At 38.0% G+C, this 18,597-nt stretch overlaps 1 pseudogene; it reads left to right on the top strand.

The window, feature by feature from the left end:
• Window positions 1-1,188: 1,188 nt before the first annotated feature.
• LOC146661844 (uncharacterized) lies at window positions 1,189-3,288 on the top strand (annotated as a pseudogene).
• Window positions 3,289-18,597: the final 15,309 nt, after the last annotated feature.

Consider the following 18,597-nt stretch of genomic DNA (forward strand, 5'->3'; position numbering starts at 1 on the left):
CATGGAGCTAGACAAATACTAAGCAGACACAACCGAAGAACAAATCCTAAACACCACAGAAACATGAAACTCAAATAATAAACATCATCATCATCAACACTACAAGAGAACAAGAAAACAATCCCTGATGCAAACTAAAACATAATAAAACTCAAACTACTGGGTCCAACGGACCCAGAACCGTGACAGTAAGAGTAACACATGTAACATTAAATGTGTTTTTTAAAACACCAAACAGTCACCCACTCCAAAAAAAGTTCATGCCAGACTGGTTCAAACTGGAAATATTTTTTGTATGTCCTTAAATAAGCGTCCCAGTGGTCCATCAGGGTGTCGCGCTCCAGTTCCTCCTTAAGAAAAGTCAGTTTCTCTCGCTCCTTGTTAAGAAGGGCAGTTGCAGTAGGGGCAGGATTAGAAGAAGAATCTAAAGAACAAACAATTATTAAATTACAATACTAAAATAATTTATAATCTAAACTTGGGAAACTCAAATAAAATATTGATTAAAAACGGTTACAACTTGAATTTATAAAAAGCCACTTTGTAAAAATTATGTTATATACACATGTGGTGGTTCAGACATTTCTAAAACAAGGCAAATAATTCTTATGTGTACTGCCTTACCAGGGTGTTTAATATAAATTTAATGATGCACATAAACAAAACTAAAAATATACAACTAAGTGATATCAATCGTTTGGAATAACCAATAGTAATAGAGCTATTCACATGTTATGTGATGTTAGTTAGCCACTGTAGCTAGCAGCCAAATGGCTCGGTAGCTAGCTAGCTAGCATTATACTCACCTTCATGTCTAACTGCTGACGTCGTTGGCTTAGTGCAATCTAGATCATCCAGTCTCTGCTTTTTGTATCTCTTCGAACGTGTGCTAACTGTGTAAGTCGCAGACGCACACAAATTTTTATCTTCTGCTCCATCCATGGCGCAGCAACTTGAACGAGCGCCTTCAGTGTGTCTGTTCGTGCCCCTTTGGCTTGACCTTCCAGAGCGCTCCACTGCCTGTCGCGCTCTGAGAGGAGGGGCTTTCCTTAATAAAGTTAACTGTGATTGGATGGTTGTATAAGCTCCTCTGCGTTTAAATTAAATTTGTTTTCCCTCCCTTTGGCAGCAGAACATATTTTTTTAGCATGAATCCAGCGGGTTAGATCTACATAACAAAATCGGAGATACATTATAACAGGTGAGACAATCCTCTTTTTTGCGTGGGACTATTTTTGATTATAGGGCTTGTTTTATATAGCATGTGAAGTTCTTTAACTCTGAACCGATTTGCACTAGACTCCCATAGAGTATTTTACGGTGTTTCGAGGTGATAATAAAATAAATTACTCATTTTTTTCCACCAGAATGTCTCTGGGAATGAGATTGCGCGCCAGAATAGAAGGAAAACAAACTAAATATAAGGCACTAAGGCTCATTAAATGGCTGCAGAAGAAACACCTGCTAAAAAAGAAGCTTAGATGTCCTGTTTGTCACCATAAGATGAAAATGATTTCCGTGGTGAAGAAAGACCAATATATGTGGTATGTATAATGCATGATAATGTAGTGCATGTAGTAAATATAACAAAATATTTCGGTTATCAATGCAAGAGGGAGCATTAACCTCTTTTCATTATTATTTTCTTCATACTTAATTTTGTGATTATCTTTTCAATTAATGCTCTTGTTTAAGGGTCCATTTCTTTACTTAACTCATTGATATGTTCTCAGGTGCTGGAAAAGAGCAAGTCATAGGAGAGTTTCCAGAACAATTAGAACTGGCTCCCTCTTTGAGAAATCAAAAACATCTCTTTTCAGTTGGATGAAGTTCATTTACAGGTATATGTAGATGTAGACATTAATAGCAATGCACCTTTCATAATTGAACACCAATACGAGACTTGTGAAATAAAATTAGGGCCTCAGTAAGTAATAATTGCCTCAATTTCTATCACAGATTTTCACAAGGGCTCAGGCTCAGACAAGTAGATATGATCGATGATGAAGTGGCTGGCAGCTCCAGAACACTAAGTAGCATGGCAAGACACATTCGACATGTTTGTATACGTGCAATTAAAAGACACAGAATAAACAATGGACACCGTCTTGGTGGTGACAGAGAATTTGTGGTTATAGATGAAAGCTGTCTCCGTCATCAGCGAAAGGTTGGTAAACTCTCAGACAGGTTTGTTAGAATCAATGCAGATCTGACTGTGTCCTCTAAACATGGAAACCTTTACCATAAGTAAAAAAAATTAGTAGAAGCAACCATCTTTTTGAATGTTTCTTTGTAGATATTTAATTTTATTCTTTTTCATTTTAATTCTGTTTAATTTTATTCTTTTTGTTTTCAGTATGCACGTGGACGCTTTGGAAATGCATGGAAAAGGAAGAAATGGGTATTTGGAATGATGGGAATTAAAGACAAAAGGCGAAGGCTCGTGTTAAAACTTGTTGAAAAACGATCAAGGCGCCACCTTGTTCCTCTGATCAGACAGCATGTTAAGTTGGGTAGTGCCATTATCAGTGATGAGTGGAGAGCCTAGAAAAATGTTTTGACAAACATAGGGTACAGACATTACACTGTAAATCACAGCAGGTGGTTTGTAGATCCTCAATCTGGCAGTCATACACAGCATATCGAAAGGGCTTGGATGACCATCAAAGGACATGTCCGTAGACTAAGAGGAAATCGCACTGAGAAGTTGCTGGAGGAACACCTGATGGTTCTTGAGTGGTCATCTTGGCTTGGTTCGCGACACCCTGATGGACCACTGGGACGCTTATTTAAGGACATACAAAAAATATTTCCAGTTTGAACCAGTCTGGCATGAACTTTTTTTGGAGTGGGTGACTGTTTGGTGTTTTAAAAAACACATTTAATGTTACATGTGTTACTCTTACAATACATTGCCATTTTTGACAGTAGTTAAATGTTATTTCAAGCACTGATTGTAATTTAGGTCTAAGTGTTATAAATGGTGACATTATACATTTAAGACTCACTTTTGGCAATTATAAATGTTTATTAGTGATTAATAAATGTTGACATGTTTTAAACTTTACGACAAAGCTATCTTTTGTCATTTATAAATGTTTATTAGTGATTAATAAATGGTGTTATGCTTTACACTTTACAATAAGGCTCCCATTTGGCATTTATAAATGTTTATTAGTCCTTAATAAATGTTGACATGTTTTAAACTTTACAACAAAACTCTCTTTTGTCATTTATAATGTTTAGTAGTCATTAATAAATGGTGTTATGCTTTACACTTTACAATAAGGCTCCCATTTGGCATTTATAAATGTTTATTAGTCCTTAATAAATGTTGACATGTTTTAAACTTTACAACAAAACTCTCTTTTGTCATTTATGTTTAGTAGTCATTAATAAATGGTGTTATGCTTTACACTTTACAATAAGGCTCCCGTTTGGCATTTATAAATGTTTATTAGTCATAAATAAATGGTGTCATGCTTTACACTTTACAATAAGGCTCCCATTTGGCATTTATAAATATTTATTATTCATTAATAAATGGTTTTATGCTTTACACTTTACAACAAAGCTCCGATTGATAGTTGTGGATATTTATAATGCATTTCTGAAGTACAATTTTATATGATAAAAAATATGTTTACAAATGCTGATTGTGCTTACAGGATAGTAACTTAGTCTGAAATGTTTAATATAGCAACTCTAGATGAAATATATAGGTGAACACATTTGGCTCACTATTTGGCAAGAAACCGGTCAGTTTTTTTCCTCTTTCTCACCCTTAACTAATGCATAATAAACCATTAATAATGGTTTATAAAGCATTTACAAATTAATTAATAATATAGCTATAAACTATTTATTAGCATCTATAAGGGGAGCCTTATTGTAAAGTGGTACCTTTTTTTTTTTTTTTACTTTCCCCCCTTTTCTTGCTGTTCCCCTTTGTTGGCACCTCAGAACAGCAGTAACATGGCTTTACTTCTGCAGCTTAAATAACACAAGCCAAATCATCATGGCTCAGACGGATTGTAAATAGTCGAGGGGGCGATAAATTTGTCACCGCTTGGACGGAGATAGGGCACATTACCTTCAGAGGAAGCATATTTCACCTTTCCCTGGGGCTGATGAAATGCGGAGCACAGGGGCAACACAGCATCTGTAAGTGAGGCTTTCTTTATGGCCTGATTAAGTCATCTGATGCTAGCTATATCCAGCTGTACAGCTTTATTTCACCTCCCACTGTGGCACTATTGTAATCATCCAGGAGGACTACAGAGGTAAAACACCATCGGAATAGCTCTTGTAATATGATGAGGACTCTCATTTCCCTTCTAGTTTTATGTCAGCTATTGTAATGTCTTATAAATTAATACTGCTTAGTAAGAGCATTTTCTCTGATTGTGTAAATGCTTAGCACTGCTGTGATTGCAGATTTGTAAATGTGTACAATGTTTAATTTATCTTTACTGGGGAACCATACAGTATCCTTAATTAAAAATGTGGCATTGAAGTGGAATTATATGGATGATAAAATGCTGTGCTGCTTTTTTTCTTTTAAGCAGAACTGCAGAAATTCTGACCCACTCTGACACATGAATGAAGTTTCATCTTTTGGCAAAGCTTTTCTGGCAAACAAAAGTTATGTTAGTGCTTTTCAATGAACTGCAATGTTTTTTTTCCCCTTGAGGCTTAATAAAAGTGTCAAGTGCATTTTCTGCCTTAGAAGTCGTGGGGAGCTTAATATTTTAGTATTTCAAAAACTGCATGCACTTGTTGATTTCACTAAAATATCTGCATTTGGATTAAAACCAGAATGGGGTGTTACTTATGGCAGACGTTCTGAAACCTGTTGCTTCTCCTCGTGCATGCGAACAAATTAAAATGCCAAAAAAATATGCATTTGCTGTTATTCATTCATACTTCCAAAGCTACATGTAGAACCTTAAATAAAACCCTTGAAATAATTACCTTTGAAGTTGTACGCTCAGAGTAAGCAGAAACTTAAATGATTACAGAGTTATCTGCAACCATTTATTATAGTGCTCAGATTAGCAGGCATCATATTACTATAATGCACCTTCCTTTTATGAAACGTTAAAAATCAATAGTTTTTGAATGATACTGTGAGAGATATCGGGTTCTCCCACTGTACTCTACACAGTGTATGTGACCAAATCCGAGTGCACTTTACGTGCCACAGGGTTTTGCGAAAGAAATGTCTCTTTTAGAGAGAGAAGGTGTGTATGTGTGTGTAGGTGTGCACACATGTGTGTCCAAGCAGCATTAGCCAGCCAGTAGCACTTTGGGCTTCAGTCTCTGTGTCCAGACTCACAGGCTCCGGACAAGAAGGGGCCGGAGGGTGTATGATGCAAAAATACCAGCAAAGTATTTAGAGAGCATGCACTGTTAACCCTTTACTCAATGGTAATAATACAGCATGTGAAACACAGAACTGTCAAGGTTTAAATAAAAATACAGCCTATGTATTCCCTGATTTAACTCTTAGGATGAAGTCGCTAGGAGCCAATGCAGTTGACGTTGCAATAAACATCACAGTCATCTATTTTCTCTCTCTATAGACATCCATAGCCAGTGTCCCTATTATACTAAGAATGTATGAAGAATGCAAGTTATTACAGTGACATACACTTAAAGCTTGCTGTCTACATCATCTATGACATGCTTTAATAATCTGTAACAGCTCTAGATAGCAGACCTGCAAAAAAAGCAGCACAGGCCATCACCACAAAACAGTTATTAAGCTATTTTGACTGTTTCTAAGGTGATGCTAACTGCTTAAGGGCTGGTTTTGCTAGTGGCTAGGTCCGCAGCACAGAGACTAGCCCAAAGTAGACATTGGGAAACAAAGCAATGCATTTTAAGGTATGGTCTTTAATATGTAAGAAAGGTTCAGGAACAGTGAGGGATTATTAAAACGAAGCCGTAGAAAATGATTCAAACTGGAGAACAGGACAAGTAGTTGTAAGACTGTTTTAAAGGGGGAATCACTTGACACAGACACCATAGCTTCTGATGCTAACATGTGCTATTTATACGTTCAGACACTCTTCCTGCTGTGTGACAATTATCTTTGCAACAGGTGATCGCTGTAACTTCAGCGCGTCTAAATCTTGCTCAGTTGTGATCTCATAGATGAAAAGCAAGTCTGTAATGAAGTGTGCAAACCTGGGATGACCCAACCATCATCTGGAGGTTTCAGTGGTAGTCACAGCTGGGTCAACAACTATAACCCAGAAACCAAACAGCAGTCTTTGCTGTGGAACAGCCAACAGTCTCAAAGTCCAAAGAAGGGAAATCATTTTTGGAGTGTAATTATCTTTAACACCAAATTTTCCAAAGCGAATTAGACTTCCAAGCAGTTTTCCATGTGTTGGCAGTCTGCTATGCTATTAATTCCACTTTCAAAGAATATCTCTATTTCCTTTCTTTTCTTTTTTTGGCATTGTCAAAAATGGAAAATTGTACTTTATATTTATTGATGTAGTTAGTGTTTGTGTACCAGACTGACTTATATTTAAAAGCATTACCAAATATTGAATCTGTCTAGGGATGTTCAGATGGTAGGGTTATGTACTCATTTTAAGAACATAAACACTGCAACAATGTTTCCTAACTACATCACATCAAAAAGGGTTACACAGAAAAATATTGTTCAAATACATATTTTTTTTTCACACAATTGATTTTACTTGATGTACCCGGACATGTTTGTTTCCACATGTGCAGCTACCACCAAACTTTCTAAGGCCAATAATATTTCTGGATCAGAAATCTATTTATGTTCAAAAAGGTGAAGCATCGCTTGTACATTTTGGCAGGAGAGAACAGATGGTGAGGCAGAGCCATCTGACAGACCTGTTTGTGTTTTTCAAATCAGGAAATTCTATATAGCATGTCCCTTAATCATTTTATAACCGCCCCCTCTCTGTTTTCATCTGTTTTTGTCTCTCTCTTTTTCTCTCTCCATTCTCGCTCTCTCCCCTCACTTTCCAGCCTTGCTTATTATCATCTCAGTATGTGCCAGACTTTATCTAATCCTCGTGCCTCTCTTCTCTTTCCTTGTTTTAGCCCTCAATTAGCGGTGCTGTTTTCTCATGACACCTCAAATATGGAGGAAGAGAAGTTGGTTTTATATGCAATAACTGAGTGTATTTTACCCTGAACCACAACACGCTTTACGCCATTTTGTGGGGGTTTAACAGGGTAAGAGTCCAAGAGAATGTTTTAGAAAGATCCATCATGTTGCAGGCAAGTATTATCAGACGGTATCGTCGCTGTCCGGAAACACTATGTGTTTCGTATCCACGAGTTGAGAAATTTCTCCACACTGTTATGGTGGAGTCGATCCATAATCCTGCTTCTCGTGATTACTTTTATTCTTAAAAATATGAAGTGACAATGGACAGAAAAATCTCCTTAATCACCTCTCAATATTGGTGGGCTAATTGCTTTGCCAGTTTCCTGATTAGGTGAAGCAATTCTTGCCAGCAAATTTATCAGCTATTGCAATGAAGTGATAAAAGATATCAAAGACCGGTGCTATACTGTGTGTGATGGCAAATTAGTACCCTGCTGGTTGCCAATTTTCTGCTTTCAGGAACTTTTATAGTCGTGTGAATGTTATTAAACCACTGTTTGGTAGGTATTCTTGTAAAATTCCCAATAATAGAAGAATATTTGTCTTAAATGTTTCAGGTCTCCAGTAAATATTGTTTTGATGTACCACGTGGAAATACAATCTACTTTATTAAAAGTCATGTTACAAGCTTGATAAACAAAAATCAGAAAAACTGACAGAGACTGCAACGACAACATGAAGTCATGTGACTCAATATGATTCATATAGCAATTCAGAAATCATAATCTGAATTTCTTTTCTCAAATGTCCTTCATCTGCTGACAACAGCTTCTCCTGTACTTTCTCCAGACAATTTAACTTGACAAGAGGTAGAGAAATAGCAAATTGAAGCATAATCAAACAGAAAAAGAAATGTAAGCATCATGTTTTCAAGCGACAATATTAGGAAAATAAGAATAATGCTCTCAAGGTGGTGTACGTTCAAAGTTGTGGAAGTTTCAACACACCAGAGGAATCTTTGATATGATGGATGTTAAATATTGTGCCTAGTAAATTCATGGCCAATAAAAAAGTGAAGGGATTAAAATAGCTTTATTGATTCTTAAGTTATTATTTTATATTGTAGCTATGCTCAAGATTTGCCTTTGGTAACTGTCAGTCCTGTTGATGATCTGAGTGCATGAAGTCACAAGTTTTTGTGAGTTTTGTCAGTTTAAGCACAACAAAACAAAACTGCATCTATTATGGACGTGACATCTGACAAAGCCAGCCAAATCATGTGGGGGGACAAATAACAGATGTGTGAAAAATATTGTTTTTTCTTAAATCACATTTTTCGTGAACTACCCTTTCAGAGGAAAGCAATAACAGAAGCACTAGGAGCTCCAGATTTGTATGCTTAGCAATGCTTATTTCTCGCAGATGCAGTGCCGTATTAATGTCTTTGGCCTATGTTGCCATATCACAGTGAGCAGGAAATCTTTCCCTATTGCCTCTCCCCTGGTGGCCTGGTTGGCGGTTTAATTTTGTTGAAGTCTTGGCAGATTACCGCTACCTCGGTGCTGCTGTCATGGAGAATGCGGCCCAGGCAGGCAGTGAGCGGGAAGCCGGCACATTGATAAGGACAGCTGTTCTTGGGAGATTTCCCCGGGGAGAACAGTGAGACAGGGCCAGCAAAGACACGTTGGACGTCAGGTGAAAACACCAGGACCACCCTCATTGCAGCATACCGGCTGGTATTCAAGTCCTGCTTATTATCTGATAGGCAGCTTACAAGGTGGGAGACCATCAACTTTAGATGGTGGAATCAAGGGGCTTAAAGCTTGTATTCTGATTGGATTCACTGGCCCAGATGCAAAAAGATCAGAAAGCAGATTGATGAAAGAAAAAAAAGCACTTCCTCCACACAGTGGTTTTATTACAGGAACTATTTGAAGAAATTGTTCCCATTTCTCAGCAGCTTCTGAACTTCAAAAGGAAGGCAACAGGAACAACAGAACAAAAAGTTATTGACAACAATAAGCCTTTAGGATCAGCTTTACATGAGAAAACACATGTTTTAATGGGCTCATCAGGGAACGGTTTGTTCTTCAAATAAGGTGGTAAAAACTGCATTTATTTCACCAGGTTTGCTATTGAAAAAACTCCCTGAGGCACAGTGAATAGCTCCCACCATTTATCTTAAATTCTCATTCCATCTAAGTCCCTTTTTGTTTATTCAGGACAAAGACCTTAAAACAAAATGGAATTTCAATAAAACAGTGAGAAAGCCACTGTCCAGATGTTTGGTTTTTACAGCCAGGCAGCAACACAAACTTTCATTTGAGAGCCCTGCCGTTACTTTCTCCCAGGATCCCAATAGGTTACCTTTAAAGAAGTGTAGCGAGGAGTGACTTTGATGAGAAATGCTTTCCTGTCTAGGTGGGTGCTCAGAGGCAGTAGAATCACAATTGAATGTTTGTGTGCATGCACATAGAATATGTCAGTCTGAGGATGCACATTTCTGAACAGGCTGTCATTGAAAGATCGGTTCTGTCGTGAATGCTAACCATCTGCTTCGTTTTCTGATGTTTGAATAGGAGTGCGTGGGAATGCTGATGAAAACCTTTCACTTACATTCATGTACTGTGAACCTTCATATACTGTGATAATGACACGTGTGTGTTGTAACTGGTTGGTACTTAAAAAGAACAAATAGATAATTTCAGAGCAGCTGCTCTGTTTACTGGAGTAGTGACACACTCCTGAGCTTCCTCTCTGGCTTGGCTTGTCAAGCCCCCATTTAACTGACTGAAAAAAATGTTTGGTCCATGACTATTGCTCAGTAAATCTGCATTTGTGTGACATGAAGGAAAGTCACAAGACAGGTGTAATCAGTTTAAGCCGATTTGTTTTGAGCTTTGTGTAACAAATAGGATACCTGCATTCTGCTAATGAAAGATCAGCATCCTTTATGAATGAGCCATTATCATCAGACCATTTTAGAATCATTTGCGATGATCTTATGATTCAGTTTTATATATCAGGGCCCAGGTAAACTTTACAATTCCATTTAAAATGGGTCTGTCAACCAATGTTACTAATACTGATTATAAAATGAAACATATAATAAAATTGTTACCAAGTGCAGAAATTAATCATTAATTCTAGAGAAGAAAAGCATGTCTGTTGTCTACCAAGTGGGACAGAATGCACAAGAAGTTGTTAGACACTAGAGAAAAGCTGCTAGAGGGGTTAATGGAGCATCACCTGCTAGAAGTCTCAAAGCACCCACTTGTGTCAAAGTCAGAACAGCTGTTTGACATAGGACTAGGTGCAGCGCTCTCTGCTTCAGACTTTATATATACTGCTGGCAGTGCAAGGAGAAAGAAAGAGAAGTTTACGATTTAGTCGACCATAACTGAAGAACATGTCATCAAGTATCAGCTCAGCAACTAAAGGCAAACATAGAGGAAATATTAGTTTATATTCCAATTTCCAATGGTTGGATTCTGCCTGGGTCTTTTTGAATGAATACTGGAACATTATATTTGCCCAGTTTTCACAACCCTAATATGAAATAGCAAGCAATCTCCTTTTAGTTTCCCCCTTTTCAGAATCAAAGTTGTTTTGTATGATCAACCCCTGATCTGTCTTTCAGCATTTTCACATAATAATACTGATTACCTGTGGTAATAAATAGGTTATAACAGACACTCTATATGTAGGAGGAAACAGAGACATTATCTGGATGAAGAACAGAAATGGCAAATAAAGAATCCCGAACTCACAATAGCAAAGATGGAGATAGAAAGTGCAATATCAAAAATTTGGTTGCCACCATGTTGCTTTTTTGAAGTCATTAATCACCTGGGTGGAGCGCTAATTTATTAAATGGCTAAGTTGGTTAACAAGCCTGATTGTTCATAAACTGTATAGCCGCAATGTAGAGCTATACCTATCAGCTAATTAATGCTAAGAAACTAACAGTAAACTAGACTATAACTCCACAAAACTTAAGCAAAAACTTCTGGGATGTTCTGCCATAATACTGACCATATAATTCTTTAAAAAATACTCAAAAAGCCATGTCATATGCAAGCAGTGATTGGAACTACAATTTTGGCCACTTCCTGTTTGGGACAAGCTATATAGATATAAATAATTTTGTTTACAGAAACAATAAAAATCTTAACACCCTTTTGTAATTCAGTTCAGTTCAGTCCTTGGTAGGTGATTCCATATTAACCCTGCCTCGGGATCCAAGCTCCTACTGTGTTAATTAAGGCTGTGGACTTTTTTAAGTGTTGTATTGGGTTTTATTTAATGTAAACAGCTCTCAAAATACTCTGGGGTTATTATCAGCCTTTGTAGCTTTTTATTAGCATTGTTAATGTGCAGGACATTGTTAAGCTTTAGGACGCATCAGAAATAAACCACTCTGAGGTTAACTAAGATTTTTTTGAGGAAAAAATGTAATACTCATCCTCCATCCTGCTGTGCCAGTGTTTTGTATTATCCTAGCCATAGCTCTGTAGCTAGCCACCAGGTACCACACCATTATATGCCATCTAGCCCAACTTCACTAACGTTACAAACACTGATGCTGTTTTCTGTCTTTATTTATGCCCAAAGTGATAGTAGAACTGTTTCAGCTTTTTAGAATTCCCTCAGTCAGAACATGGTGTATCATCTCTACATGGAAACTAGAAAGCTAACTTCATAAATCCTCTTTTTCATGAATGAATAGGTGTTAAATGTTATTGTAACACCTGGGAGAGCAGCCACACACACTGAGTTTGGAAACTGAAGAATAGCTTGACGTGGAAATGGCCAATGATGTCAGAGTTATCATTACAACAACTGTCGCCTCAAGGTGCTAGAACAAAGACCCCTATAATAATAAAGAGAAAACATCAACAATTAGATGAACCCTTATGATCAAGCACTTGGTAAAAGTGTGAAGAAAAACAGGAACAGGAAGAAACCTCTGAACCAAGCTCTGAAGGGGAAAGAGAAGAGAGCAGAGAGAAACTGGACAAAAGACACAGTTTAAAGAGTTTATGACCGAAGAAAAAGCACTGAGTGTGTATCATGGGAAGCTCCCACCAGTCTAGGGCTGAACTGAACTAAGCATTGTTTCAGGGTCACCTGATCCATCCCTGACTGGGGAAGTTGTAAGCCTAATCTTAAAAGTAGAGAGGGTTTCTGTTTCCAAAAGCCAAACTGGGAGCTGGTTCCACAGAAGATGGGACTGAAGGCTCTGCTTCCCATTCTACTCTTACAAGCTCTACAAACCTGTGGTAGCCAAACTGAACAAACCGTCTTCACAAACCCTTAACTTGAAGTACCATGACACCATATTTCTAAAATGTTTAAGGCCAGGAACAATTACCTCAATTCGTCTACATTTAGAAGCCTGAAATTAGAGGTCATCCAGGCCTTTGTGTCTTTAAGACACGCCTGTAGTTTAAGTAGTAGATTTGTGTCACCTGGCTTAGAACTGTAGTTCTGTTTTCATGAACAAATTAAAGTCTGTTAGAGAGATGTGATTCAAAGCACAGTTTCTTTATTACCTACATGTATGTTCTAATCTCTGTAGTGAAATATTGCGGTCAACAATAACAAGTGCTATACTGAGGTCTAAATAAAAGGCACATATTATCTTATCTTAGAAGGATACTTTAAATGATTAAAAAAAAACCAAATAACTTCCCTGAAGTTAAAGACCAAATTGCTGGACCTCGTGATTTAAATAGAGCCAATAAGAACAGAATTCAGCCCGTAACACCTGAGATTCATCCATAGCTCATGCTGATGAGCGGTCATCCACCAGCAGCAAACCAACTTGCAGGAATAATCATCCTGCTGGCTTTCTTACAGTGATGAATGACTGCTCATTAGTGTCAGCCACCCTCTGAAAGGTTGGGCTGACATGATGAGTCTTTTACATGCAGAAGAAGCTTTCTGACAGGCTGAACATTATATTTCTGGATCTTAGTTGATGGTCTTATCTAAAGCATTTATAAACTAGTTGAATGTGCTTCTCCTGTCATGTCATTTGCTCAGGGGTTCCCAAACTTTCACATATGACTGTATGTAAGTAGGTGAGGTTGTGCTCTATGTATCTTAATTGATATGGCTGTAATTTCTAATCCTGTAGCTTCTGAGGTCATTACAGCTGATTTGTGATGTTTTTATCCTTCCAGCCTTAAATCAGGCAAGCTTGTTTGGTATTCATGTAGGTATTCCATGGACAGTCTATTGAGTAATCAGATTTTATCATACTCTGTACTGTAAAAAGGAAATAACAGTGTGTTGTTTCCATTTTTCATGTTAGTTAGTATGTCTCCCCTTTAGGATTTGATTTTCACACTATTCTCCCTTGGGCTGACATGAAAGACCATTATCATAGCCTTATGTGACAGCATTTGCAAAATCCATTCAGCTGAGAGCCAAGTCTGTACTGTGGTCTGAATGGATCAAAACCCCAGGTTGTGTCTAGTGGTGCAAGTTTGATGTATTGCCAGCAGTGCAGAGTCCTTTTAATATCCCATGTCTAGTATTGGTGTGATGCATCACTATCACAGACTCAGTTCCTTTGGCAACTGCCCGCCGGTGTTTCGGCGCCCACACATCACAACAGCATGATCACTTCCATGGCAATACTGTGCAAACAGCTCAGCATGTTCTGTCATCTCCAGTAAACACGCCTTCATGTACACATTCTTTATGCCAAAACACCTTTGAAGGTCACAAAATAAAGCATGATATTGAGAATGAAAGCACTGCCACACAATATTTTGTACTAGCACAGAATAAAGATGTAAAGGTGGTTCAAAATCAAGCTCGTGGCTATGTTTGACATACTTTGTCCTTGTACAATTAATGGTGGAGAATTGTATCCACATTGATAAAATATTTGACCTGCGTGCCAAAAAATTCTGTATGACTATCTGAATATCTATTACCGGTATCATATAAAGTGTAGTTACAGTGCAAGTAAGCTTGGCCTGCAGGTAACCAAAGAACACATTCGAAACATTGTTTGTCTAAAAGCCATTTGCTTTCCAACATTAGTAAATAAATATTGAATCATCTTTCAATGCTGGTATATTACACGCATGTTACAGAGGTTATTTTAGTCCTCCCCATTTGACACTGATCTGGGGCGTTTTTCCAAGAGCACAGGAGAGAATGGAGACATTAATGGGTGCTGTAATTGCACGGCAAGGCCAAAATAGAAAGTTGAGTGAAAAAAGATAAAATCAGAAAAAAAGTAAAGTGCTGCTGTAAAAGATACTTAAGGAGAACCTGAATACATTTCAGCACAAAATGTTGGATAAATTGCAGCCTTGACAATCTATCCATGGCAATTTATCCACAGCAGCATTTTGAGAAGAATAGTTCTGTGCTGTTGTTCGATTACACATCTGCAATTTTGCCATCACTTGCTCCAATGTCTTTATGGTGACAATGAGCACTTCAGTTTTTTTCCCCTTTTTTTCTCTTTAAGCCAGGAGTAATATTAGCCCCAGAAGTGTTATGTACACTGATTGGTGATTAACAGGTTGGCTGTAGCTCAGGCGGTAGAGCAGGTCATCTACTGATCGGAAGGTTGGTGGTTCGATTCCTGGCTTCCCCTAGTCTGCATGCCAAATATCCTTGGGCAAGATATTAACCGATGCATTCAATGTGTGTGAATGCTACTTAGAACAATGTGCACAAGTTGTGTAAAGCGCTTTGAGTGCTCAGAAGAGTATAAAAGCACTATATAAGAACCAGTCCATTTACCATAACCAAAGTCAAAGATCACAAACTTGCAAATCCTTCAGTGATGTGTGAAGATCCAATAGCTTCAGAATCAGAGATGGGCAGTAACGCGTTACTGTAATCCGATTACTTTTTTTGACTAAAGTAAGGGATTACTATTGCAAAAACGGTAATTAGATTACCGTTACTTTCCCGTAGGAACGCTGCATTACTGCGTTACTAAAACCATGATTTTTTTGCGAGAATGTCTCACGACAGTGACGTAAGCGAGTGCGATGTTCGTGACAACAGCTGTCTGCAGATCAACAGTGGATCATATATCGAGTGCGGAGAGAGTATGAGCGTGCAGCGTTTAAAGCGTGGCAGTACTGACCTTACTTTAAGTTTGATTCCGTAAAAAGTGACAAAAACATTAGCGTCCATTAGCATTGTGCGTGGGAAGAAAACTTTTCTTTTACAGCAAAAAAAACCCCCTAAACTTCCAAGCAAGCACCGAGTGCGCTACGACGTAATGGGAAATTCACAGAGAAACTTGCGGATTCTTCCACTGACCGCAGCGGCACACCTGCACCAGGGAAAACCTCCGCCTACGCCACTCCTGCTTTACAGGTGAAACTAGAGCAAAAGGACCGCTAGTCTGACTTTATTTATTTTCTGCTGTGTTTTACTTGCATCTATTTGAAAGAGTGAGTGTAAACACAAAAAAAAATATTTTATGTGCTGGAATGTGCAGAAAATAGTTTTAAGTATTAAACAAATTTCTTCCAGTCAGAGAATGTTGCATATAATTAAATGTTTGCTTGATGCATAAAGTTAAAAGACTAAAACTAATAAAACAAGTTTTAAAAACAGACTTTTCCATTTGATTACATTTTGTATGATGGATTATGCAGAAAAAGTAGAATTGGGCTGAAAGAGCTATTTATCACCTATTCAGGTTGTAAATTGTGTTTTTAAAAAGTAACTAAGTAACTAAGTAATTAATTACTTTTGAAAATAAGTAATCAGTAAAGTAACGGGATTACTTTTTTGGGAAGTAATCAGTAATTAGTTACTGATTACTTTTTTCAAGTAACTTGACCAACACTGTTCAGAATACAACGAGGCAGTAAGCTACACTACACCATAATTGTGCATTTTTACTCATAAGTCTATGACAAAGAGAGTAAAACCATGACTGGTGACTATACCCTGACTTTTCATTATCTGCTGTAATAAGATGAGATGTTTTTGTTTTTATGAACATTTTTTTGTTTGTTTGTTTTGTTTTGGGCACTATGGGTATGCTAACTGTGTTTCCAAGTTGTTAGCAACAGCATACTGACCCAGTGGGACTGAATATTAAACATCATCATCTGCCAGCTCCCTACCACAAAGCTTGTGTGATAACAGATTGCATTGATGTGAGAATACTGCAGGTGTGAACTCACAGTGAGTGATGGGTTGTCCTGTGTCCTGCCTCCTGCGTGCTCTCCTAGATGCCGCCCGTGCCAAAATCAGACAGATCGTTTCCAGTAGCGAGGACGCCTTTGAAGGGGACCATCCCCTGCTCTGCACTTGTGAGAAAGGGCAGTTTAAGAAAATCTGATTCTCCTCAAGTCTTGTCAGTTATTTAACTTTGTCATGTAGTGAAAAGTAATTTTAACAAAATATCTTCCTTTCTTTTCTCTTGGATCTGTCTGTCAAAGAATTAAATGACCTTAGCCTGTTTACTGATGCAGTAAAGAGCAACAGAGTTTTACATTTTGAAGACTTTTTTTTAAATGCCAATCAAAATACACAATCTTACTTTTTAACAGTATCCAGTGTTAAATAGTTATAGTTTCCCTTCAGCAATGAGTTGAAGGGAGAATATAAAGCTGCACTGCTTATGTTGACCTGTTAAGTAAAGATGGTAACATGTATCATATCAGTCAGTAAAGGCAAATGAGGTCTATTGGCGCTCCATTAACCTATTTAAAGTAGTTTGCTTTGGATTTTGTGGACATCAAAGAGACTGGCTTTGAGAGACAGCTTCAAAGCCATCGCCCCTCCATAATGGGCATGGTCATTGTCTGAGAAAAATCATGATGCTGGCTATCTTTCAGATGTTAGAATTAAATTAGATTAGTCAAATGCAAATGGTTAACTGGTGTAACACAGCCAACCGCTAACTACAGAGAGTGAAATTCTAATAATTTTGGTTCTCTCTCCAGAAATGTACACCTTCACTGTAAATTTGAATGTATGCAATGAAAACCGAAATAGAAAACTGCATAAGAGAGCCCAGAGCAGGGGTGTCCAACTCCACGCCTCAAGGGCCAGTGTCCTCCAGGTTTTAGATATCACCCTGGGTCAACACACCTGAATCAAATGATCAGTTCATCATCAGGCCTCTGGTGAACTTCAAGACATACTGAGGAGGTAATCTAGCCATTTAAATCAGCTGTGTTGGATCAAGGACACATCTAAAACCTGCAGGACACCAGCCCCTGAGGCCTGGAGTTGGACACCCCTGGCCCAGAGTAATATTTACTTACTTTGCTTATTTGCTTTCCTTACTGGATTCCTAACTATAGCCTGAGCCGATATGAATGAACAACAATTCAGTTCAACGGTTACATAGATTTTATATTTGGAGATATCTAATCAGTGAGGGGTGTCTAGCATATTGGCGTGGTACTGAAACACTCACATGTTGCAGTTACACCATGAAAGGCAGTAGAACAACATCGGGTTAACATTGTACAGGAACATTTCATTTCTATAAGTGATTTACAAGGAGTGGATCAGAAGAAGCAAAGCCCAACCATCAGATCAGAGGCACACTAATCCCACCCGCAGATTGGACTGCTAATGATAATAATTTGAATGGCCCTCAGTGACAAATTATCTGCCCTTATTGGATGGGTAAGTCCTGATGCACCTTAAATATACACTGGCTCTTATCAAGAAAAAAATACTCTACTGTTGGTGTGAAGAGCTCATCTGCCCGCTTTTCTCCTCACTCACTTTTTTTTACAGTATTACTGTGGTTTCTTGTTATTTGTTTAAAAACATCTGTGAATAAGAGTGAAATTTTTTTTGTTATAATCTTGAAAATTCTATTTTCAAATAACAAATTCATATTTGTAACACTGTAATACTATCATGCTATTTTTACCTATATTCATATTGCATGTGAAATTGGACAAAGAAAAACAGAGTTGAAAGCCACACATCAGAGCTGGTGCAGTGCAGTCGGTAACAAGCCTCATGACGATATTGTTAAATCACTCCAGCAGCTGAAAATAAATCAGTCTTATCCAGCTGTATGTAGTGAGTTGGTTCATTCACTGAGAAAACACCAGCTTGCTACTATTAATGTGCAACAAAGCTTACAAACGCTGCACACTCACAGATCTTGTCAGGTATAGAGCACAATGTAGAGGCCTCATTTTAACAATTCCCCTTGAATTAGATTTCACTCTTGACTTAATCTCTTTATTCGTGTGGAGAGGCTTTTTTTTGTCAAGGAGGTTGTGCATGATGTGGCTTAATCCTTCTGCCTGCATGGGCACAGACAGGCCTTTGATCAGCTCCTGTTTGATGAGAGATATCGACAGACCTCATCTGACACAGCGGACAGCAACCCTCCCTGCCCCCTCCTCCTGCACTTGTTGAGGTTGATGAGATTAAAAGGGGAGAAGATGGAAGCGTCAAATGTCGGGAAACATGGTAGTGGAAAAAAAAAATTGCGGTGGCACCAGCAACTGGCTGGA

Source organism: Rhamphochromis longiceps, linkage group LG9 (assembly GCF_057381845.1).
Source record: "Rhamphochromis longiceps isolate RC_006_pf linkage group LG9, R_longiceps_female_GT1.1, whole genome shotgun sequence".
Taxonomy (NCBI): domain Eukaryota; kingdom Metazoa; phylum Chordata; class Actinopteri; order Cichliformes; family Cichlidae; genus Rhamphochromis; species Rhamphochromis longiceps.